We start from the raw sequence: 25524 nt of genomic DNA on the forward strand, positions 1-25524 counted from the left end.
TCCATTGCTCTTGCAGAAGTCAATGGCTGCAACTGACAGGTGTGAACTGTGGTTATCCATGAGAGGAATCACTTTTTCATGGCGGACCTTGGTGTGGTTTGCAAAGTGCTTCAGAAACATGAGGAACTCTTCTTCTTGCATCCATCCTTATTGATTTCCACTGCCAATACTTGCTACTGGCCCATCTCTGACAAAGTGGTCTGCATAACATATGTGTGGGAAACATCGGAGGAATTGTGTTGCCAGTGGCATTGACTGCACATACAAGGGTGACCAGTGAACCTCTCTCTGTTGATATCATTGCCCCAACTTGTTTAGTGCCACGTTTTGAAATCACTCTGTCCGGGGTTAATATTCCATATGTCATTTGCAGTTAAGTTGTGTCTCTTTAGCAATTCATCAAATTTTTTGAAAAACGTTTGTGACCCGTGGTAGGTACCTATTTAAAATAGGACAGAGCCGTAGGCGCACAGTCAGTTTAAAAGAGTTTAATTTTTAATACAAAATAAAAGAAACAGTGTAACAGCAGCACCTAAAAACAATTAAAAACGTTACCTTATTAAAAAAACGATAAGACTGTACGATTGCCCGTGAGGCAGGACAAGCGCTGCGGAGAACAGTTTAAAAACAAATCGACATAGCACACAGGTTAAAAATGGACGGCAACTCACACATGACCCCAAATGGGTAAAACACTATAGAAAAAAAAGGCAAATCTTCGGTGCCGTCTTCACTCGGGCCCCCCGCTGTGCATGCAAGAGCGGGGAGACAAAAAAGGATTTGTTTTCCCTGCAGCACCTTCACCGCCTGCGAATCAATATCTGTGGTGCCTACTGATACAGAAAAAGTAAAACAAAAAACCAAAACCATCGACAGCCGCAGCAGTCAGTCTGTCGGCTTACACCAGTTTAAAACAAATTAAAACACACTGATGTGTCGGGTCCTTTGCCCGCAGCCAGAAATCCACCTGGCAAAGCAGCAGCTCGGTACTCTGTGAATAAAAGGCAGGAGATCACTAGCTGGACAATAAAACACAGGAATATTCCTCCACTGAATTGGTTTTGTTACCTGTCCACAAGTTCGTGTCACACCCTAATAAATGTGGGTCAGTGGCGATGAAGTCCACTATACCGTTCTCACGGGAGCAATGTTTCCCACCTACAAGGGTGCAAATAACTGTAAACCTCTGCCAACAGCCAGAGCTCAAGTGGTACATTTTTGTGTAACCTACCGTTCTAACAGAAGTTTAGGGGAAGACCCGTATCAGACTTTCGTAGTTAAGAAACACCAACTTGCCCAACTCGGACCAAGCACTCGAAGTTTCAGGTTTGCAGAGGAATACCCAATTGCCCACACCTGCGCTTATGAAAGGAGCGAAGACCAGCTCCGCCCACCAGGGGTGGTCCCAAGTCTCCAGGTCTCACCTGTCACATTCTCCCCCCTGGTTTTTGCATTGGCGACCCGACAATAAAACTTTAAAGCCACGGTCTATAAAAAGCTGTAACTGAATGTACACTAGGTGGCCTGGCTTCAGCTGATTGGGGCAGATGGTGTGGATTGGAATGGTGGCCAGCTGTTGAGCGTGTCGTTCTTCTAACTGTGCCACTTTCAGCTAATGGAGTGGGGACACTACACTGTGGAGTCAGGGTACCAGGCTCAGTCCCACTGGACTGCGGCCTCATTACTATAGCCAGGTCTTCTGGGGGTTGTTGGGGACAAGGTGCAGAATCAGTTTGTACACTTTGGGGGTCACCTCTTGGGGACTCCCTTCGTTGCCACACATAAAAGTCTCCCTCATCCTCAGACAAGGGTAACCGGTCAGGTGAACTTCTAGGGTTAGGAGTTTGCTGGAGCTCTGCCCTTATTTTCTCACAGATATCCGCAGGGATCGGCTTGATCAATTGTCTGTTAACCTGTCTTTTCTGTTCTGGATCATGGAGTGGGGCCACTGTATACACAGGACCAGCATCAGCAGGGGCACGGACAATACAATACGGTGTAACACCCCAAAAATCTTGGATTTTATTCCATCCCCGAATGCTATGATCTCTCAAATACACTAACTGATGCAATGGCAAGGGGTCAGAAGCTGGGGCAGGTTGACGATCTGCACGCAGCGTCGCTGCTGCTTTGGTGCGGTTACTCACACCTTTATAAGCTACATCTAGACGTTTCTGATGCTCTTGGACCCAAGTGTGCACCGGGCCATGGGTGGGTTCCTCCACTCTGCCTAACAGGAAGTCAATTGGGAGTTGGGGCTCTTGGCCAAACACAAGAAAATAGGGTGACTCACCGGTAGTTTGATGGATTGTGGTATTGTAAGCAAAGGTGAGCTGCTGTAAATACATGGGCCAATGACGCTTTTGCTCAGGGGGCAGGGTTCTCAACAGATCATGCAGAGTCCGATTAAAACGCTCACACTGGCCATTACCTTGTGGGTGGTAAGGAGTGGTGCGAGTCTTTTCCACACCATATAACTGGCATAGCTGCTGAACTAATGCTCCTTCAAAACTCCTCCCCTGATCGGAGTGGATCCTAGAGGGAACACCAAAGCGATAAAACCACTCATAAACCAAAACACTGGCCACAGTAGTTGCCTTTTGATCCTTAGTAGAAATGGCCTGAGTGAACTTTGAAAACACATCAGTAAGAATCAATACATTTTCACGGCCATCAACGGAGGGTTCAAGGCATGTGAAATCAATTGCCAGAATCTGATTGGGCCTCGCAGCCATGAGGTGACCCATGGTTGTTTTAGGTTTGGGATAAACTGCTTTAGCCTGCGCACAACGTTCACATTGCTGACAGTAATCCTGAACCTCCTTAGACATACCTGGCCAATAACACCTCTTGCGTATCAAGTCTGCAGTCCTGTCAGTTCCCTGATGACCATGGTCATTATGCAAGCCATGTAAAACCTCATTCTTGAGACTCTGAGGGACCACTAATTGGCACACTGGTTCCCCCCCATCTGGCTGAAAGATCTGCCGATAAAGGACGCCCTCCTTTTCTACCAGTTTCCTCCACTGGCGCAACATTTCCAGCACTGCTGCTGGCAAATCTCTTCTCTCCTGGCGAGTAGGGCCAGTTCCTCTGCGCCAAAACTTCAAAAAACCACTAATCGTGGGGTCCTCCCTCTGCAAAGTAGCAAGGTCTGCAAGTGAATGAGAGGGTAAAACCGAAATCATAGATTGGATTACTTGCTGGGGTGGTAAAACTGTTTGCACTAAAGAGTCTGGAAGGGAAGTACCAGGAAGCAGTGTTTCTAAAGACACAGTTTGATCGGATGGCTGACACTGTCGGGACAAAGCATCTGCATTGCCATTTGTACGACCCGGACGATACTTAATTGAAAAATCAAAAGAAGAGAGCTGAGCCGCCCAGCGCTGTTCCAAAGCTCCAAGCTTTGCTGTAGTCAGATGGCTCAAGGGGTTGTTGTCTGTATAGACAACACACCTGTTACCCAGCAAATATTCTCTGAATTTTTCAGTCATAGCCCATTTCAAGGCTAGGAATTCAAGTTTCATGGAGCTGTAATTGGACATGTTACGTTCCGTGGGCTTTAGCCCTCGACTAGCATAAGCTATAGGACGCACCTTGCCATCAGCTTGCTGTTGTGAAAGCACTGCCCCCAGACCCCAGTGGCTGGCATCAACCTCCAAGATAAAAGGTTGTGAAAAATTAGCATAAGCCAATACGGGGGAATGCACCAACCGAGCTTTCAACTCTTGAAAGCTATTTTCACACTGCTCGGTCCAAACTTCCTGCAATGCACGCTTGGAGGGGCGTTTGTGCTTAGTCCCAGCCAGTTCGGCCACCAGCTGGTGGAGCGGAGCAGCTAGGGATGCAAAACCTGGAACAAAGCGGCGATAGTAACTAGCAAACCCTAAGAATGATCTCAATTCAGCAACAGAGCTAGGAGTTTGCCAATTAGACACCGCAGATATTTTGTCTGGGTCCGTGGCTACCCCGTCCTTGGAGATCACATGTCCAAGGTACTTTACCTCTGTCTGCAGAAAACAGCATTTTTCCAACTTGGCCTTCAAGTTTTGTACCCGCAAGGTCTCCAGTACTGCTCCTAGGCGCTGAATATGCTCGTCTACTGTGGTAGAGAAGACAATCACATCATCCAAGTACAACAACAAAGACTGGTGATTCTGGGAACCAAACATTCGCTCCATCAATCTCTGAAAGGTGCTTGGTGCATTACAGAGGCCAAACGGCATGCGGTTGAACTCAAATAATCCAAAAGGAGTACAGAAAGCAGTTTTCTTTTTGTCTGGCTCAGCAACAGGGACCTGATTGTAGCCACTAGCCAAGTCCAAGGTAGAGAACCAACATGCACCTGACAACACATCCAAGGACTCCTCAATTCGGGGCAAGGGAAAAGCATCCTTCCTAGTCCTTGAGTTCAGCAGACGGTAATCCACACAAAGCCTAATACTGGAGTCCTTCTTTTGTACTACCACGATTGGGGATGCAAAAGGGCTACAACTTTCTCTGATCACCTGACTCTCCAACAGGTGTTGAATATGGGCCTTAACGCTCTCATACTCTGAAGGTGGAATCCGTCGATACCGCTGGCGGACCGGAGTCTCATCTAAAAGTGGGATCTCATGAGTCATTAAATTGGTACACCCTAAGTCACCATCATGAGAAGAAAAAACAGATTGGTAGTCACGCAAAAGGGCCCTTACCCTGTCCTGATCCTGTACAGTGAGGGCTGAGAGATCAATTGCATTAATTGCAGTTTTCAGAGGGTTGGATTCCACACTCTGGGTTGCCATGGTAACACGTTTTTCCTCTCCCAAATCTTCCAAGAGCCTGGTCGAGCCATCCGATTGGCTGACAATTTCAACTTGGCACAAGGTGCCAAGCTGACTGCGAGGTGGCAAAATGGCCTCAGTTAATCCCACATTGGTAACTGGGATAAATGCAGTGCCACTGACCACCTGGACCAAAGCTGGAGAAGAAAGGAGACCATGAGGCAAACCGGCATCTAATGGTTCGAAAAGCGCTGTTCCAGTGTGTGCTGAAGGGACTTTCCGACATGTAGTTGGTACAAACTTCATTGTGCCTGCGGGGATGCAAATTTTTCTCCTACCCTTAACTCTCACTGGGCCACTAACTTGTGCTTCAGGCTGTAGCTGCGCTGTATGGCAACGCTGCAAAGCCTGCTGCCAAGGATCCTCCTGCACTAAAGGAAGGTCAAAAAGAGCAGAGCCATGTTCCAAAAACAGCTCCCTATAACACTCACGGATCACATTCATGCCGAGTACTCCACATATTTCTGAGTTGGGGCTGGGCTCCAAAGGATCTCTAACAACTAACACACCACGTTTCGGTATTTGCCTCCCTAACACTTGGCAATCAAGCTCCAGGTAGCCAACATAGGGAATATCTAGCCCATTAGCTGCCCGTAACCGCAGCCAATGGCATGCTTTCAGTTTCTCTGGACCCCAGTTCTTAAAATGTTTGGCAAAAAAACTCTCCGTGATGGTAGTGACCATGGATCCAGTGTCTAATAAACAGGAGACATCTACCCCTCCCATATTAATGGTAACCTTTGGACAGGAGCCTACCAACTTGGGTGGGGGACCAGACATTTGAGCATTACAACTGTTGGAGCCAGTTATGTCCCCATCTGATATGTGGCTCAGCATAACAGAGGGTGCTAGTTTTCCGCCTGCATGGAAAACGTACCCTGCCCAGATGAGCTCCTGCTAGGGGCTGTAGATTCAAAGGCTACTACCCTCTCATTATCACAGTCTTTAGCAAAATGGCCAGGCTTCTGACACCGTCTGCAAATAACCTGCCTTCCTCTCTGCGTGAACCTAGACTTACTTGATGTATGGGCAACTCTCAACTCATGTGTAAGCTGATCAATCTGGGCCTGCTGCCGTTTTAACATTTCCTTAACCTCTGCTAATTCTGACCCAATAGTATCCCTTGGCACCCTTGTTTGTCCTGTATGCTGAATGCTGTAGACTGCTGGGACAGAATAAGTCCTGAACCGGCCGGGTTCTACTCCTACTCTGCCTTCCTGCTCCCACCTGAGGCCTTCATCTCTTAAAGTATGGAGGTCATAATCTGGATGTTCGCGAACAATCCTTTTAAGCTCGCGGCTCAAATTTCCATCCCGGACACCCTCTACAAACTGATCAGAAAGCAGTCTAGCAGCCTCAGGAATTCGCCTCTCTGGACAACTTTGGATCATTTTGTCCATGAGAGAAAACAATGCATGGGAGAATTCCCTCAGTGACTCTCCTTCTTGCTGCCTTCTTGCATAAAAAGCTTCCTTAACAGCAATAAAGGACATGGGGCAACCATACTGGCTAAGGAGAATATCAAAAATGCAGTCTGGATCTTCTCTTACTTGCTGGGACCTATATTTTATTTCCTCACGAGCATCACCAGTCAAATGATCATAGACATAATGGGCTCTATCAACAGGGGCAAGTCTACGAGTGCGCATTACAGATTTTATTTCCTCCACCCAACTTTGGACACCAATTTCCCCAGTTCCACTAAACAGGGGGCACGACCTCTCTCTAGGGATATAAACCAGCCTCTCTTGGAGAGAGCCCTCCATAGAGGTAGAGTCATGAGGTCTACAGGGGCTAGAAATGCCTGATTGGGACTCCATAATAAAAAAATAAAAACCCTCAACAGTAAGTGCCTACTGTGTTTAAATGCAGATTACACTTTGTTACCACCAGGATTTACCAGCTGCTGCTTTGCCTAAATAAAAAAAAAAATACAAATATAAAACAGTTTAAAACACACACCCATAAAAATAAAAATTTTACACAAACCAACTGACTAATCGCTGTGCACACCTAGAGGCTCGTCCTGTCCGACAACGCCAGTTTGTGACCCGTGGTAGGTACCTATTTAAAATAGGACAGAGCCGTAGGCGCACAGTCAATTTAAAAGAATTTAATTTTTAATACAAAATAAAAGAAACAGTGTAACAGCAGCACCTAAAAACAATTAAAAACGTTACCTTATTAAAAAAACGATAAGACTGTACGATTGCCCGTGAGGCAGGACAAGCGCTGCGGAGAACAGTTTAAAAACAAATCGACATAGCACACAGGTTAAAAATGGACGGCAACTCACACATGACCCCAAATGGGTAAAACACTATAGAAAAAAAAGGCAAATCTTCGGTGCCGTCTTCACTCGGGCCCCCCGCTGTGCATGCAAGAGCGGGGAGACAAAAAAGGATTTGTTTTCCCTGCAGCGCCTTCACCGCCTGCGAATCAATATCTGTGGTGCCTACTGATACAGAAAAAGTAAAACAAAAAACCAAAACCATCGACAGCCGCAGCAGTCAGTCTGTCGGCTTACACCAGTTTAAAACAAATTAAAACACACTGATGTGTCGGGTCCTTTGCCCGCAGCCAGAAATCCACCTGGCAAAGCAGCAGCTCGGTACTCTGTGAATAAAAGGCAGGAGATCACTAGCTGGACAATAAAACACAGGAATATTCCTCCACTGAATTGGTTTTGTTACCTGTCCACAAGTTCGTGTCACACCCTAATAAATGTGGGTCAGTGGCGATGAAGTCCACTATACCGTTCTCACGGGAGCAATGTTTCCCACCTACAAGGGTGCAAATAACTGTAAACCTCTGCCAACAGCCAGAGCTCAAGTGGTACATTTTTGTGTAACCTACCGTTCTAACAGAAGTTTAGGGGAAGACCCGTATCAGACTTTCGTAGTTAAGAAACACCAACTTGCCCAACTCGGACCAAGCACTCGCAGTTTCAGGTTTGCAGAGGAATACCCAATTGCCCACACCTGTGCTTATGAAAGGAGCGAAGACCAGCTCCGCCCACCAGGGGTGGTCCCAAGTCTCCAGGTCTCACCTGTCACACATTGCTACGTTGTATTTATTAAAACTGGTGGTCCTTTCCAGTCACCTTTCTCACTCACTATGTGTTAACAGACCTCTCTGCATTGAATCATATCTGTTATTAACCTGTCTCTCTTCCACAGCATGTGTTTATCCTGTCTTCCTTCTCTCACCCCAACCAGTCGCAGCAGATGGCCCCGCCCCCTCCCTGAGCCTGGTTCTGCCGGAGGTTTCTTCCTGTTAAAAGGGAGTTTTTCATTCCCACTGTCACCAAAGTGCTTGCTCATAGGGGGTCATATGATTGTTGGGTTTTTCTCTGTATCTATGAAGCGCCTTGAGGCGACTTATGTTGTGATTTGGCGCTATATAAATAAAATTGAATTGAATTGAATTGCCAGACTTGTAGCCTCTGCACTTCTAATGGACAAAGTTGGGTTTAGTTTCATGTAGGCTGAGAACCAGTCTGGTCCAGCCCTTGAGAATGTGTCCCATCACTTAGGATATTTGCGTCCATGTTTCACTGATATGCCAGTTCTTTTACCTGTAATTTTAATCACGAAATATGCTAGTATTTCTGATATACTATATTTTAAATTGCCACCATTACAAATTTCTAACTTTCCCTTGTCTTATCCTTTATCGGTACAAAGTGACATGGAAAATGGCATACAATTTTACCAAAGATCTATTGGACTTGCCCTGATTTCTAACATCATTTAATTTCTTTATTTATTTCACACATGGTTCAACAGTGTTTCGTTTCCTACATACAGATCCTCCTTCCCATTAATATACCACTGCACCCATGGGTGAAAAGGAGCAGGAAGAAGAATAAATTCTTGTTAGCACCTGCCCCCTATCTGCAATCCAATTATTCTTACAAGAGGGCGCCAATAACCTCCAAAAAACCCCTCTAACATGTATCTTTATGTAACAATGCAAAACTAAACAACAAATCAGTATAATCAGCAATATACAGCACTAAATGGCAATGAAAATTTTTCCTTCCACATTTAGCCCAAATTGCTTTCACGTTCTTCATATTGATTTTAGCACAAAATAGACTGGGTGGACTAAATTGTCTTTGCATGTACACAAGAGAGAATGAAAGATTAAAATCCTGAAAAATAAAAGTGGTACAGAGGATCTCTGGTATCTGGAAGAGGTCGATCCAGAGGTAGGGGGTTGCTCAGAAAAACATTGTACCCATACTTCACAAACAGGCTCTGAGCCTCTCTTCCCTCCATTTGTCAAATCGAATTAAATCGCTTTTATTGTCACATCACATGTGCAGGTACACTGGTACAGCACATGCAACTGAAATTCTTGTGTGCAAGCTTCACAAGCAACAGAGGAGTGCTTGAACAAGAATGACTTAGGGATGAATTTTTCAGACTTTTTCATTTGAGCTGTCTCATTTTTGGGTTGAATATTTACATCACCTTTCTTCTGCTTCTCTGCTTGCTTTTGGACCTCAGCTGATTTTCTGTCTGTCGCTGTCTTTGTCACGGCTAGTAGGGCAGGCTGTGTGTAATTTAACGAAGGACCCAAGATGCAGGCAGATTTTAGATGCGAGTGAGTTTTATTAGGGAGGTGAAACAAAGAGAAACGCAGTGGGCATGACACCGAACCTAAGGATTACCTAAACTGGAGAAAACTAAGAAAAGACCAGAAATGGAGATTCAGGGAAACTACACAGGAAAATGCAGGGAAATACACAGACAAACCAGCAACGCACACAAGAAAAAACAGGGCTTAAATACACACAGGGCAATCAGGGAATGGGAGACAGGAGGGAGTCACAGCTGGGATGAATTGGACATGATGAGACAAGGGGAAGCAAAATTAGACAAACTAATGTAGGACATGGCACTGTCAAAATAAAACAGGAAGTGACATGAAGACAGAGACTCAAAACTAAGACAGTACAGAAGGAACACACATCCTCTGCATGACATCCTATTTTTACTCAAAACATCTGAGTGCATAGTCTTCAGTAGAAAACAACACGAGTAAAAAAACACAATCAAGGAATTTCAATAGTTAACATTCCTACTCAACAAAAGAAACACTGCACAAGAAAATACTGAAAACTAGAGCATAAAAAGCACATTTATAGAAAAGGGACAAACACTTGTGTTATAATTTGACCTTGTATGTCATTAACAAACTGCAAAAGTTCAGTTAAAAGCCATTTCTTTCTTTCATAACTACACATACTGTTCTTCCATGAATGTTTTTGTTTGTTTGTTTGTTTGTTTGTTTGTTTGTTTTATCACAACTTATTGTCATGTATTCAATACATGTGCAGGCAATACCCTTTACTGCGTCAATTTATTTTTACGATTTTAACTCCTTTTATTACTTGATCTCTTTTCTTTTTTATGGTGCAAATACTATGGGTACCATGAAATCATAATTAATATTAATATGTGACTGAACTCACTTAGATAGGTTGGAAAAACTCCTGCTCTTGCTCTTGACGAAGGCGGTCGCACTTTTCTCCTCCTCCTCCTCTCCCTTAGCTTCCCTGCTTAGCCTCTTATGTCCTTGTCTAGTCTCGTGTTTTTTGTATTACTTTTCCCTGGAACACTCTCTCACAGTCTGCTCTCTAAAACCTAAAAGAGGAATTATGGATTTGATCAACTGGTCCCTAAATGCAATTGACACCCCTTTCTCAACGAGAAGTTTGGGCTCGGGTGAGCCTGAGTGCTGAAGATATCTACCTATTCGGAACCATGATAACAGGGTTCTGGCTGATTGGAGCTGGCTTGGCCCTGACTTATCAAAGAATTAAGAAAGCAGAACTGGCTGTTCAAACCCCCACAAGGCTGCCCGCTGGGATTGAAACGATGGGAAGAGGCGTGAGTTTCTCAAAATGGGCTCATTGAGTCAGTACGGATAAGATCTTGGAGAGGCTACGGCTGCTGTGAATACTCAGAATAAGATCTCTGACTGTAGACTGGATACATCTCGGAAGGGCTCGCTCAGAATAACATCTCTGGGTGCAAATTGGATGACATCTTGGGGAGGCACACTGTCGTGTGTTCTCAGAATCAGCTCCTTGAGCACAAGAATGACAACATCACAGAGCGCAAGTATGGCAAAGCTCGCGGCTCTCCAACGGAAGATTGAGAGACCAGTGTTGGACTGTAGAACAGCTTTGAAATTCATATGAGCTGTTCGCACTAAAGTAAAAACCACCATCACTTCATGCGGATACCCCCTTTGGCGCCAGCTGCGGTCTCAAGGCTGGAGCTGAACAAAAACACCCTGATAACGACTGTGTTTAGTCTGTTCCTTCCCATTCCATACAAGGCCACCTGGGTTGGCTGGAAGACTGTTTACTTAGCCTGGCAGGACGAAGGACACTCTCTCAGGTGAACTCTGGACACGCACACACATACATATACACTGATATGCACACACTCATCCCCCCTCCCTTTCCAAACGCCTTCGACGCTTATCCCCTTCCGATGCTGCACCCTTTACCCACTCCTGTTGCTTGTCATGTGTTTCTTTGGTGTATTAAGAGTTTTTTCATGTGCTGAGGTGTTTTTTTCTGTTCTCAAACTGATCTCCCTGTTGGAGCTCAGTCTGGGGGGAGTTATTGTTTTCTCCTTATCTTTCCTCATGTGGTGCATTTTCCATTGTTATACCTCTCTGACCTGTCTTCCCCATGTGATGTTTTGTGTAATGTATGTATGGTCGGAGGGTAAGATGGCGCTGCCATTGTGTGCAATAGGTCGGCAGCCTTATGAAATTTCCCCTTGTGGGACTAATAAAGGTATATCAATTCAAGTCAATCATATGCGGTGTTTCCAAATGTTTATTGGTATCCACACCATGTTTGTATCCGTTCTTCAGAAACATTCCCAAAAAGGGGATGACCAGTATGGTCCCCAGTAAAAAAAAAGGCCTTTTTGTCCACATTCCCGTCATGGTGGTAACGCACTGACCTCCTAGTCAGATAATAAAACTTCAGAGACATTAAGCTACTGAACTGCTGAGATAGTTTGTACAGACTGTGGTTCATGTAAATTCAACTGAAAATGACCCCAATGACCCCCAAGTAAGAACAATAGCCAGTTTACTCATGAAACCCTTACAAAAACGACTCAGCTCAGCGTCACCCGTACATGTAAAATTCTTCCTGCCTACTGCCACAATGTCTTCGGTGGAAGAGCTGCGAGAAGAGGTTGTGCATGAAATGCACACTCTGTCCAAAGATCAACTAGTGTCAATCTGCGAGTTCCTTGGCATTGCAGAGAAAATAGATGTTGGCAGAAAAACACGACTGTCACTGCTAACACACATCCAAATACACATTGAGAGAGAAGGTATAACAGTACTTGAAGATGAAGGAATGTCAGAACTGTTGTTGCTTAATGATAAGATTGCTGAAGTAATGAAAGAGACAATTGTTGAGACTGAACCAAATGCAAATGAAGAGGGTGATTCAGGACACAGAAAGAAACCAAACACTGCAACCACGCTGGTAACAGAGACAGCTAATGCAGTCAACACAGCGGTTATTTCTCACTCCCAAGGTAATCGCTTTGTCCCTAACTCATCTCTGTCAAGTACCCCCCAACGACCAAGCCCTTACTGGCAGAAAGATTTCAAAATATCAGGCCAGATTGGCGAACCAGGTCAAAAAGATAAACTGACATTTTCCAGTCTTGCTCACCAGATCGAAAATGGACTGAGCAGAGGCTACTCAGAGCTTGACATTGTAGATGCTGTCATCAGAGCTATCTTGCCAGGTATGCAACTACGCAGCTATTTGGAGGGAAAAGCTCAACTCACCCTTCCGACTCTACGCCGCATACTGCGCTCCCATTTCCAGGAGAAGAGCGCCACCGAACTGTATAAACAACTTGCCTCTGAGGTACAGACCCCAAAAGAGACTGCTCAAAGCTTTCTAATGAGAGTCTTAGATCTAAAGCAGAAGGTCTTATTTGCTTCCCAAGAGTCAGAGTCAGGACTCAAATACGACCCAGCTTTAGTCCAGCGTATGTGTTTACACACCATACTCACAGGCTTCCAGAGTGACAGTGTCAGGATAGATATGCAGCCGCTCCTGTTAGACTCTAAGACACCTGATGAACTCCTGTTAGAGAGGTTAAATATGGCTTGTGCCAATGAGGCAGAAAGGAAAAACAAGAAGAGATGTTTAGCATCACAGACTGCTACAAGTGTGAGTGCAGTGCAGTCAGATGATGTGTCACCAGCTAAGAACCCTGTGAAAGAAGTTAAAGCTAAGATACCACCCGATCTTTTAACTGAGTTAGCGGAGCTTAAGACAGGTGTAGCCTCCCTGAAAGGTCTCAGTGCAGAGATAGCTCAGATTAAAGAGACTCTACAGCAGCCGGTGGCTGGTCCTCAGTCATATGCCCCACCACCAGTTATGTAGTATGATAGGGACCAGCAGTATTATAGCTTCCAGGGCCCCCGTCAAAGACCACCACCCCCTCAGTATCCTGTACAGCACTACACAGGTAGTCCAGCCCGCCGTGAGAGGAGGTGCCACATCTGCCAGCAGAATGGAGTCAACGAGCGCTGCACCCACTGCTACCTCTGTGGGAGTAGAGAACACTTTCAGGCTGGATGTAGAAGCTGAGGTATGAGACCATATAAAGAGAAACATTTAAACCAGCAATGGTTACCACCGAGGGACGAGTGTTAACCATGCCCATCATCCACAAGTCCCAACATTGCTCCAACTGTAAACAAGAAAAGTCAGGCATGAGACAGTGTTCAGCATGTAAAAACGCACTTTATTGTTCAAGAACATGCCAGAAACAACACTGGAGACAACATAAGAGACAATGCACTGGCTTAAAGATTAAGAAAGAAAATGAGACTGTCCAGGTACCACTGTCGCCAGCTCATGTAAATTATTCCCCTCACAAAGTCACATCTCTGGTGGGCAGGCAGTGTCTGGTTGAGTGTTTCCTGGACGGCCACAGGCTTCAAGCTCTATGGGACTCAGGCTCACAGGTATCAATCATCGATGAGAAGTGGAAAAAGGACTATCTGCCACACACAGAGCTGAGAGATGTAGCAGATATTATGGACACATCTGAACTCACCCTGACCGCAGCAAATGGGACCAACATGCCATATCTTGGGTGGGTTGAGACAACCTTCCAACTTGTTTCCGGAACGGAACAAACTGAGAAATTGACCATCCCCATGTTGGTAATGAAAGGTTTTCAGCTCACATGCCCTATTATAGGCTACAACGTAATTGAATACATTGTGAATAAGACTGACCAAGCTAAACTGTACAGCACAGTGAGAAAAGCATTTCCCAGCCTCAAAAGACACAAGGTGAAAGCTTTTATACAGGCTGTTAGTGCAGATGCAGTTGACGAGTACAAAGTGATGACAAAGAAAGACTGTATTACTGTACCTAAAAAAAGCCACATGCATGTTGAGGGTCGTATAGCAGCAGGACCATTTAAACAAGACATGGTCATGATATTTGAGCCAGACTTAAACCCCCAGTGGCCAGACAATCTTGAGTTTTTTGACACTTTGGTTAAAGTTAAGAAGGGTACTTTACCCGTCATAACACTAGGTGTCTCTAACCCAACTGACCATGAAATTGTCATTCCAGGCCGTACATTAGTTGGCTCGGTTCAGACTATTACAGCTGTTTTACCTGCCCAGGTGTTTGAAAAAGCCACATCTGTAGCTACTGTTAACCAGACAAATACACAAGCCCAGTGTTGCGCTAGTGAAGAGTGGGACCCACCTGTAGATCTTAGCCACCTGGGTGAAGAGCAGAGAGTATTAGCGAAACAGATGCTCAGAGAGGAATGCCAGTCTTTCTCTAAAACAGACAATGATAGACAGGCTGTATTGAAAAACTGAAAATGACCATATCACTCAAAGACTACGAACCAGTCAAACGCACATACCTGTCTGTGCCACGGCCGCTCTACCAAGAGATGAAAAGTTACCTGCATGATTTAATAGCACAAGGCTGGGTCAGGAAGTCAGACTCGTCATACTCCTCACCAGTTGTTTGTGTTAGAAAAAAAGATGGTACTTTAAGACTGTGCATAGACTACAGAGACCTGAATCGGAAAACCCATCCTGATCGCCAGCCCATCCCACGCGTCCAGGACATTATGGACAGTTTGGGTGGAAACTGCTGGTTTTCGCTTTTAGATCAGGGGGAAGCGTACCACCAGGGGTTCATGTCAGAAGGAAGTCGTCCACTCACTGCTTTTGTGACCCCCTGGGGATTATATGAGTGGATTCGCATCCCCTTTGGACCTACTACAGACAATACATAAAAGACTTCTCCAGAAAAGCAGGTTGTTTGTATGAACTGTTAAAAGCTGACAAAACCACAGAGAACTCAGACACCACAAAAGGGACAAGGGCAAGACCAAAGAGAGCCAGTCAAGTTGTGCCCTCCTCAAAACAAATCGTGTGGACTGGCCAGCATCAAGGTGCGCTTGAAGAACTAATAGACTGTTTGCTCCACCCACCAGTGCTGGGGTTCCCAGATTTCACACAGCCGTTCATCGTACACACAGACGCCTCACACAAAGGGCTAGGCGCAGTGTTGTACCAGAGACAAGATGGTAAGCTGCGAGTTATTGCTTATGGCTCCCGTACTCTAACAGCGGCTGAAAAAAACTACCACTTCCATGCAGGAAAACTAGAATTTTTAGCATTGAAGTGGGCTATCACTGACAAATTCAGAGACTATTTGTACTATGCCCCAACATTTACTGTCTACAGCGATAACAACCCGCTAACGTACATTCTGTCAACAGCCAAACTGAATGCCACCACATCAAGATGGGTTGCTGAGCTCGCTGATTTTCACTTCACCATTAAGTACAAACCAGGGAAGGAAAACAGTGATGCAGATGCTTTATCAAGACTGCCACTTGATGTCGAAACCTTGATGAGAGACTGCTCTGAGGAAGTGCCACCGGACACTATTGCAGCTGCTATCCAGGCCATTGAGGTACAGAAAGACACACCTGCTGCATGGACACTCTCAGCTGCAGCAATGTCAGTCACAGCAGAAGGTGAGCCAGCAGAAGCAACATTCACACCCATACCAAAAGAACAGCTTAATGAAGCGCAAAAGTCTGATCCTGTTATAAGCCCTGTATTACAGTGTAAACAGACAGATTCAAAACCACTGCCCAAAGAGCTAAGAACATTTGACCCTAAGACAAAATGTTTGTTCAGAGAGTGGGGCAAGTTAAGACTAGATAACAATGGCATCTTGTACAGGCTCACTTCTGCCCGGAAACAGCTAGTCCTGCCAGATCAGTTCAAAAAGACTGTACTTGAAGAGCTGCACAATAATATGGGCCATCAAGGTGTTGATCGCACAATGTCTTTGATACGTGAACGCTTCTTTTGGCCACACATGCAGGCAGACATCGAGCATTATGTGACCAACGTTTGTTCCTGTGTAAAGCAGAAAAAGCCCAGCCATGAAACAAGAGCTCCTTTAACAAACATTGTAACTACGCAGCCCTTTGAGCTGGTGTGTATAGACTTTCTCCATCTTGAAAAATGCAAAGGCGGTTATGAATATATTCTAGTGATAACTGACCACTTCACACGTTTTGCGCAAGCCTATGCCACCACCTCAAAGTCAGGCAAAACTGCTGCAAACCTGATATTCAATGACTATGCCCTAAAGTTTGGCTTCCCCTGTCGCATTCACCATGACCAAGGAGGTGAATTTGAAAATCAGCTATTCAGTCAGCTCAAGAAACTTTGTGGCATGGCCGGTTCTAGGACAACACCCTATCACCCAATGGGGAACGGTCACGTTGAACGTATGAACAGGACATTGTTGCAAATGCTCAGAACGCTAACTGAAACACAAAAGTCAAACTGGAAGGAATCTATCAACAAGCTAATGTATGCATATAATTGCACACGTTGTGAAGTCACTGGCTACTCCCCATTTTACCTACTGTTTGGACGGTCACCCAGGCTACCAGTAGATATGCTCTTTGGACTGTACTCAGAAACAGATTTTAGTGACCACAGAGACTACGTTGAAAAATGGAGAAAGGGCATGGAACAAGCATACTCTATAGCAAATGAGAATGCAAAGAAAGCTGCTGAAAAGGGCAAAAGACACTACGACACAAAAGTAAGGAGTTCTGTGTTACAACCTGGCGAGAGAGTTCTGGTCAAAAACCTGACACCTAGAGGAGGCCCAGGGAAACTGAGAGACTATTGGGAGGACACTGTTCACACAGTAGTCAGACAAATGGGGCCTGACCTCCCGATCTATGAGGTAAGACCGGAGAGAGGCAGAGGGCGCTCTAGAGTGCTTCACAGAAACTTGCTTATGTCATGTGACCACTTACCTTTTGAATAAGTGCCTGAAAACGATAATCGTACAAGACATGGACAGAAAAAGACTGATAAACCCGTCGCTGTTGTGCCAGACTCTGATGATGAGGGCAGTGTTGATGAATACCGCTGTCATTACGCACCACCTCAACCTGTGTCCCAGCCATCAGAACAAGAACGTCTCACAGCAACGTCTCAGCCCGCAGCTTCAGTCCCTGCTCTTGCACCAACACCAGAGCCTCTTGCTGGAGACCATCTGGAGGCGCCTGACCCAGCTGCCGTGGAGACAACTTGTGAGGAGGCAGAGCCCGCTGCAGGTGACATACCTGCCCCTCCTCCACCTGTTGTACTCGAGAGACTTGAGGAGGAGACACCTCAGCGGCCACAGCGAGAGAGACACCCGCCAAGACGGATGACGTATGACCAACTGGGCACCCCATCTTGCTACAGTGTTCAGCCAGCACCGCAACTGCTTCCTGTGTACCCGGGCCTGGTTCCATGGTTTCCAGCTGTGCAGTCATACTGCACCCAGCCCATTGGTTTGTATGAACTCCAGCAAATGTAAGTTGACACTTTTTCACTGATGACTTGAGAACTGTACTTACAGACTGTCATCAAGAAAAAGACATGAACCTTTCCCCATCTGTGGATTATAACCATAGACAATAGACTTTGTGAAGACTCACATATGGACTGGTTATAGACTTTGTCTTCAGTCACCAGTGATGGACTGTGGTGAAACAGGTGTTAAACCCACAGAATTGAGGACATTGGTTCACCCTGCTGTTGATGTCCTGACTACAAGAGAATATAGACTGAAAAGCATCTTGTTGGTATAATGTCGAGACGACGTTTTTTGAGTGGGGGAGAGTTCAAGGTTCAAGGTTCAAGGTTCTTTATTTGTCACATGCATAGTTATACAAGTATAACACACAGTGAAATGTAGCCTGACACGCTCCTCGACATGTGCAAAAAAATTGGGGGGGGGGTGTAGAGGAAAAACATTATATATATATATATATATATATATATATATATATATATATATATATATATATATATATATATATATATATATATATAATGTTTTTATATCAGTCTACTCTTCATTCTATCAGGAAGTTTTCACAGCTCCTACATTTTGTTTTTACACATATATGTAAGCATTGAGCCAAATGTAATGTAATGCCAACATGTTAAACGAACAATATTTGTCTCTTATGTATAATACATCTGTATATACACTGTCAAAGATGCTTGTCTTTGAGTGAAGATTTTAGGTGACAGGAAATATAAATAACTGCAACTTGAATCTTTGACCCAGAGTTCAAGCTCACTGCTGTAACACCCAGCACGCCCCTGCGGGCGGTTTATCCTTCAAGCTCGGGTCCTCTACCAGAGGCCTGGGTTCTTGAGGGTCCTGCGCAGTATCTTAGCTGTTCCCAGGACTGCGCTCTTCTGGACAGAGATCTCCGATGTTATTCCCGGGATCTGCTGGAGCCACTCGCCTAGCTTGGGAGTCACCGCACCTAGTGCTCCGATTACCACGGGGACCACCGTTACCTTCACCCTCCACATCCTCTCAAGCTCTTCTCTGAGCCCTTGGTATTTCTCCAGCTTCTCGTGTTCCTTCTTCCTGATATTGCTGTCATTCGGAACCGCTACATCGATCACTACGGCCGTCTTCTTCTGTTTGTCTACCACCACTATGTCCGGTTGGTTAGCCACCACCATTTTGTCCGTCTGTATCTGGAAGTCCCACAGGATCTTAGCTCGGTCATTCTCCACCACCCTTGGGGGCATCTCCCATTTTGACCTCGGGACTTCCAGGTTATACTCGGCACAGATGTTCCTGTACACTATGCCGGCCACTTGGTTATGGCGTTCCATGTATGCCTTGCCTGCTAGCATCTTGCACCCTGCTGTTATGTGCTGGATTGTCTCTGGGGCATTTTTACACAGCCTGCACCTGGGGTCTTGCCTGGTGTGATAGACCCCAGCCTCTATGGATCTTGTACTCAGAGCTTGTTCTTGTGCTGCCATGATTAGTGCCTCTGTGCTGTCTTTCAGTCCAGCTTTGTCCAGCCACTGGTAGGATTTCTGGATATCAGCCACCTCCTCTATCTGCTGGTGGTACATACCGTGCAGGGGCCTGTCCTTCCATGATGGTTCCTCGTCTCCCCCCTCTTTCTTGGGTTTCTGCTGCCTGAGGTATTCACTGAGCACTCGGTCAGTTGGGGCCATCTTCCCAATGTATTCTTGGATGTTCCTTGTCTCATCCTTGACTGTGGTGCTGACACTCACCAGTCCCGGCCCCCTTCCTTCCGCTTAGCGTACAGCCTATATATATATATATATATATATATATATATATATATATATATATATATATATATATATATATATATATATATATATATATATATATATATATGTAGTATATATATATATATATATATATATATATGTAGTATATACATTGGGTGAATGTGCAGTAGTAGCAGTAGTAGTGTGACAGGTTGAAGGACTACTGCATATAAAACTGTTCAGTTAATACTAATTCATATTAGTTGATATAAGGACGAAAATAATGTAAATATGGTAAGAAAATGGTTAAGAGTTTATTATTTTTCATGTTATATTAATAGCTTTCATGTTACTTAAGAGAACTACAATCTATACATCAGTGATCGGCTAGTAAGCCTTTTCTGGGATCGATTAGTAGTGTCTCTATTCTCCACTAGGGGGCTTTCGCGCATTCTCCTCACTGCATTAAACTACTGCATGAGAGACGCAAGTCATAATCACTCTCGTGATACTTTTCCCCCTGTTTTCAGGGGTGTAACAGAAGCACAGCATGAGTAGAGGTCTCTTTTTTTCCTCTTGTACTTTCCCATTGTAGTGTACATTTCAGTGTTTTTCTCCGACTTGTATGCACATGTAATGTCTGTGTTGTGTGTGTAAGGTCGGGGGGGGGGGGGGGGGGTCCCATTTCACTGCAGGGCAACCTGCATGTGGCGAATAAAGCTTTGATTGATTGATTGATTAATTGATTGATTGATTGATTGATTGATTGATTAATTGATTGATAGATAGACTAACGAAAGAGTTTTGTGCGTAACATTTTGAAATTATGGCAATTGATCATGTTGATGAGATAGAGTTCTCAGAAACTCATGTATCAAATCAATCATCTACAATACAAAGGGCATTAAATGTATATAATATTCATGTAAATGTTTCACAGCAGAAGCTATGCGGACCAATCTCTTGCAACGGTTGTAGAAGGATCGAATGGCCAGTAGCAATGCGCCAGACACCCCATACTCCCAAGCACCTCCCACAGGAAACTCTGAGGGACATGGTGAAATGCCTTCTACAGGTCCACAAAACACATGTAGACTGGTTGGTCAAACTCCTATGAACCCTCAAGTATCCTCGAGAGGGTAAAGAGCTGGTCCAGTGGTCCATGACCAGGACAAAAACCGCATTGTTCCTCCTGTATCCGAGGTTCCATTAGTCGAACCTCGGATACAGGAGGTTCGACTAATGGACGGACTCTCCTTTCCAGTACCCTGGTACCTCTGCCAATCTTGAGGTGCCAGAATCTCTTCGAGGCAGTCCGAAAGTCTTTTTCCATGGCCTCTCGGAACTCCTCCCACACCTGATTATCACCATGACAGGCACAAACTATCTTGTGGCTGCAGCTCAATGCAGCAGCTTTGGCAATGCGACCTAGGGTGTCCTGGTGCCACGTGCACTTATGAACACCCTTATGTTCGAACATGGTGTTTGCTATGGACTAATGGTGATTTGCACAGAAATCCAACAACAAAACACCACTTTGGATCAGATCCGGTAGGCCTTTCCTCCCAATCACGCCCCTCCAGGTCTCACTGTCATTGCCCATATGAGGGCAAAGCACAGACGACCTTTTCCCCGATCCAAAGTTGCAGGGAACAAACCCTCTCGTCCACCAGGAGAAACCACAAAGGACAGGCAGCAAGCCAAGGAGATACCCCTGTCTTCCGCATCTCACCAATAGCAACTCCAGGCTGAGACAGAGTCCAGCCCCTCTACAGGAGACTGGTTCCAGAGCCCAAGCTGTGCGTTGAGGTGAGCTCGACTACAGGGAGTGCAGAATTATTAGGCAAATGAGTATTTTGTCCACATCATCCTCTTCATGCATGTTGTCTTACTCCAAGCTGTATAGGCTCAAAAGCCTACTACCAATTAAGTATATTAGGTGATGTGCATCTCTGTAATGAGAAGGGGTGTGGTCTAATGACATCAACACCCTATATCAGGTGTGCATAATTATTAGGCAACGTCCTTTCCTTTGGCAAAATGGGTCAAAAGAAGGACTTGACAGGCTCAGAAAAGTCAAAAATAGTGAGATATCTTGCAGAGGGATGCAGCAGTCTCAAAATTGCAAAGCTTCTGAAGCGTGATCATCGAACAATCAAGCGTTTCATTCAAAATAGTCAACAGGGTCGCAAGACGCGTGTGGAAAAACCAAGGCGCAAAATAACTGCCCATGAACTGAGAAAAGTCAAGCGTGCAGCTGCCAAGATGCCACTTGCCACCAGTTTGGCCATATTTCAGAGCTGCAACATCACTGGAGTGCCCAAAAGCACAAGGTGTGCAATACTCAGAGACATGGCCAAGGTAAGAAAGGCTGAAAGACGACCACCACTGAACAAGACACACAAGCTGAAACGTCAAGACTGGGCCAAGAAATATCTCAAGACTGTTTTTTCTAAGGTTTTATGGACTGATGAAATGAGAGTGAGTCTTGATGGGACAGATGGATGGGCCCGTGGCTGGATTGGTAAAGGGCAGAGAGCTCCAGTCCGACTCAGACGCCAGCAAGGTGGAGGTGGAGTACTGGTTTGGGCTGGTATCATCAAAGATGAGCTTGTGGGGCCTTTTCGGGTTGAGGATGGAGTCAAGCTCAACTCCCAGTCCTACTGCCAGTTCCTGGAAGACACCTTCTACAAGCAGTGGTATTCCTCAAAAATACAACTTGCCTAATAATTCTGCACTCCCTGTATATCTAGCTGGCACCTCTCAACCTCATGCACTAACTCAGGCTCCGTCCCCACCAGAGATGTGAAATTCCATATCCCAATTGTGAGTCTTGTTAGACGGAGATCGATTGTAGAGTACGCTTGGGGAGTGTGATTGTGTGTACAGCGTCTCTTTATGTCTGTCTCCACGTTGGTTGAGTGTGGAGTGAGTGCATATGAGAGCATGAGGGTGGGAATGGATGTTTGTGTCTGTGTGTGCCTGTATGTCTGTGTCTATATGTCAGGTTGGGTATCAGACGCCACCTCTCTGGGGACACCTCAGGCCCTCCACGGTTTGGAGGCCTATCTCCACCCACCACCACTTCCCCTGCCGGTGGTGGACTCCCTCAGGTGTCGGTGCGTTGGTGGTTCTTTGTGTCTGGGGGTGGGCGTCCGGGTACACACCGGCTCACTCCTTGGCGGCCGCTTGTCGGGGCCTGGGGCCTGGGGCTCGCTCGGGCCCCTTTGGAGGTGGGGTGCCCCCGGCCTCTCGGCCTGGGGCTCGGTCACTCAGGCGCAGCTGGGGGCCGGCGGAGCTCACGGGCGCGTCACTGCAACTCCCCCTGACTTCTGCTCCACGGCTGCTGGGCGAGCCCTCATCTGGGACTCTCCTCAGCTCTTACTTGAACAGTGGCACGGCTGCCCCTCTGTTGGTCTTCCATGGTCTCTTGTGTTCTGGGGGCCTCTGGATGTCTGGAGTTTTGATCTCCTCCATACCCGCTTCACACCCTGGAGGACGGGGCTGTGGCCCCCCCACACTCCCTAGCAGATCATTACATGGAGAAACCTTTGGAATGCAAGCATGCTGATCCACACAGGTATGCACACATGGGTATTCACAGACGCGGACTAAAGCTTTCTTGGCTGCTACCTCAAAGCACACTGTGCGCTGTCTATCTTGCGTGCTGCACAATATCGTTTATTATTTAGTAAATATTGATATCTATGACTAGCTAGTTTATTGTGATGGTGCTTTGTTTTCTCTATTATTATGTTGCTCTTTGTTGTTTGCTGTCTCCTCTGTTTGTTTTTTTTGTTTGTTTGTTTTTTTTCTCCATACAGGTGACCCAGGAGTTCTTTTTTTTTTCTCTCTCTCTCTCTTTCCCCCCCTTCTCACCGTCTCTTCTCCCCTTTGGTTTTCTTTCTTTCTCTCCCCCTCTTTCTCTCATTCATTCCCCCTGTCCTATTTATTAAAAAAAAAAAAATGACAAAGGATGAACTGAAGCTCTGCCATCACGTAATGTCGCATACTGCTGTTTCTGATGTCATTTAAAAAAAAAAAAAAAAAAAAAAAAAAAAAAAAAAAGACGGAGATCGGTCCACCAGAGCCCCTGCTCCTGGCAGCTGCATGACACACATTGTACCCAACCCCTATGGCAGCTCCTGCGGGTGGTGGACCTAAAGGAGGATGGGCCCATGTCCAGTCTGTGCCCAACGGGGAACAAAGACCCGTCCACCAGACGCTTGCCGTCGGGCACCCTCCTCAGGCCTGTCTCCTGGGCGGGGCCCCGGTCACCCTATCCTGGGCAGGGTAAACTGTTCCCTTAATTGTATAATCATACGGGTCTTTTGAATTGCTGTTTGTCTGGTCTCTCACCCAGGACCAATTTGCCATGGGAGACCCTACCAGGGGGCAAAAGCCCCCCCCCCCCCCCCCCCCCCCCGACAATATAGCCCTTGGGATCCCTGGGACACAGAAGGTAGCGATTCACGGAGGGGGGAATGTTGTCTGTCTAATGTAGAAAGTTTTTGATTTAAAATTGAAACAGGCAATGTGGTGTCGGTATGAACAGTGTAATGGAGCACCTTTAACAGAATGGGATCTGCTTAAAAGTAATGGGAATCAGTTACACTGAAGCATTAGGAAAAAAATAAATGAGCAGTTTTATTCAGGACTGTGTGTTTGTATTAGTTTTTCATTATGATGCACTACATTCCAGAGAACTCTACAAAATAGTCAGATATCTGTTCCCTTTTAGGCATGCATCCTGATGTTAGTCATGTTTAAATTAAATATTTAAATTATATTATATTTCAGTTGAATGATATTCCTTCATAGGTCTTTACCACATTTATTTTTCATTAGTAACATAACAGACATAAGATCTATAAAATACATTTCAAAATCTTTTAACTACCCACTAGTGCCAACAGGACTGTGATGGACCGAGTTGAAAAAAAGGAGTCCCAGGAATTATTAGAAAAATATAGTTTCCATTTATTTAACCCCCAAAAATTATATTTACAAGAATAATAAATGTTGAGCTCATAAAAGAGGTCAAAGAAACAAAACTGAACTCAGGCAAAGACTGCAAACGTAACAAACCAAATGACTGCTACAAACATACATAATTGACCTAAACATGAAATGACATACAAGGGTATATACAGGGAGTGCAGAATTATTAGGCAAGTTGTATTTTTGAGGAATAATTTTATTATTGAACAACAACCATGTTCTCAATGAACCCAAAAAACTCATTAATATCAAAGCTGAATGTTTTTGGAAGTAGTTTTTAGTTTGAGCTATTTTAGGGGGATATCTGTGTGTGCAGGTGACTATTACTGTGCATAATTATTAGGCAACTTAACAAAAAACAAATATATACCCATTTCAATTATTTATTTTTACCAGTGAAACCAATATAACATCTCCACATTCACAAATATACATTTCTGACATTCAAAAACAAAACAAAAACAAATCAGCGACCAATATAGCCACCTTTCTTTGCAAGGACACTCAAAAGCCTGCCATCCATGGATTCTGTCAGTGTTTTGATCTGTTCACCATCAACATTGCGTGCAGCAGCAACCACAGCCTCCCAGACACTGTTCAGAGAGGTGTACTGTTTTCCCTCCTTGTAAATCTCACATTTGATGATGGACCACAGGTTCTCAATGGGGTTCAGATCAGGTGAACAAGGAGGCCATGTCATTAGTTTTTCTTCTTTTATACCCTTTCTTGCAGCCACACTGTGGAGTACTTGGACGCGTGTGATGGAGCATTGTCCTGCATGAAAATCATGTTTTTCTTGAAGGATGCAGACTTCTTCCTGTACCACTGCTTGAAGAAGGTGTCTTCCAGAAACTGGCAGTAGGACTGGGAGTTGAGCTTGACTCCATCCTCAACCCGAAAAGGCCCCACAAGCTCATCTTTGATGATACCAGCCCAAACCAGTACTCCACCTCCACCTTGCTGGCGTCTGAGTCGGACTGGAGCTCTCTGCCCTTTA

General features: G+C 45.3%; 2 long non-coding RNA genes across 2 annotated transcripts; both read right to left on the reverse strand.

The window, feature by feature from the left end:
* Window positions 1-532: 532 nt before the first annotated feature.
* Window positions 533-1326, reverse strand: LOC113027137 (uncharacterized). Its single transcript, XR_003272990.1, has 3 exons — window positions 1232-1326; window positions 1069-1158; window positions 533-991 (listed from the first exon to the last, which is right to left on the reverse strand). It is a non-coding gene; the product is annotated as an uncharacterized LOC113027137 (long non-coding RNA).
* Window positions 1327-7018: 5692 nt separating this feature from the next.
* On the reverse strand, window positions 7019-7793 carry LOC113027136 (uncharacterized). Its single transcript, XR_003272989.1, has 3 exons — window positions 7683-7793; window positions 7520-7609; window positions 7019-7442 (listed from the first exon to the last, which is right to left on the reverse strand). It is a non-coding gene; the product is annotated as an uncharacterized LOC113027136 (long non-coding RNA).
* Between the last annotated feature and the right edge of the window lie 17731 nt (window positions 7794-25524).

Source organism: Astatotilapia calliptera, chromosome 7 (assembly GCF_900246225.1).
Source record: "Astatotilapia calliptera chromosome 7, fAstCal1.2, whole genome shotgun sequence".
In the NCBI taxonomy this organism is placed as follows: Eukaryota; Metazoa; Chordata; class Actinopteri; order Cichliformes; family Cichlidae; genus Astatotilapia; species Astatotilapia calliptera.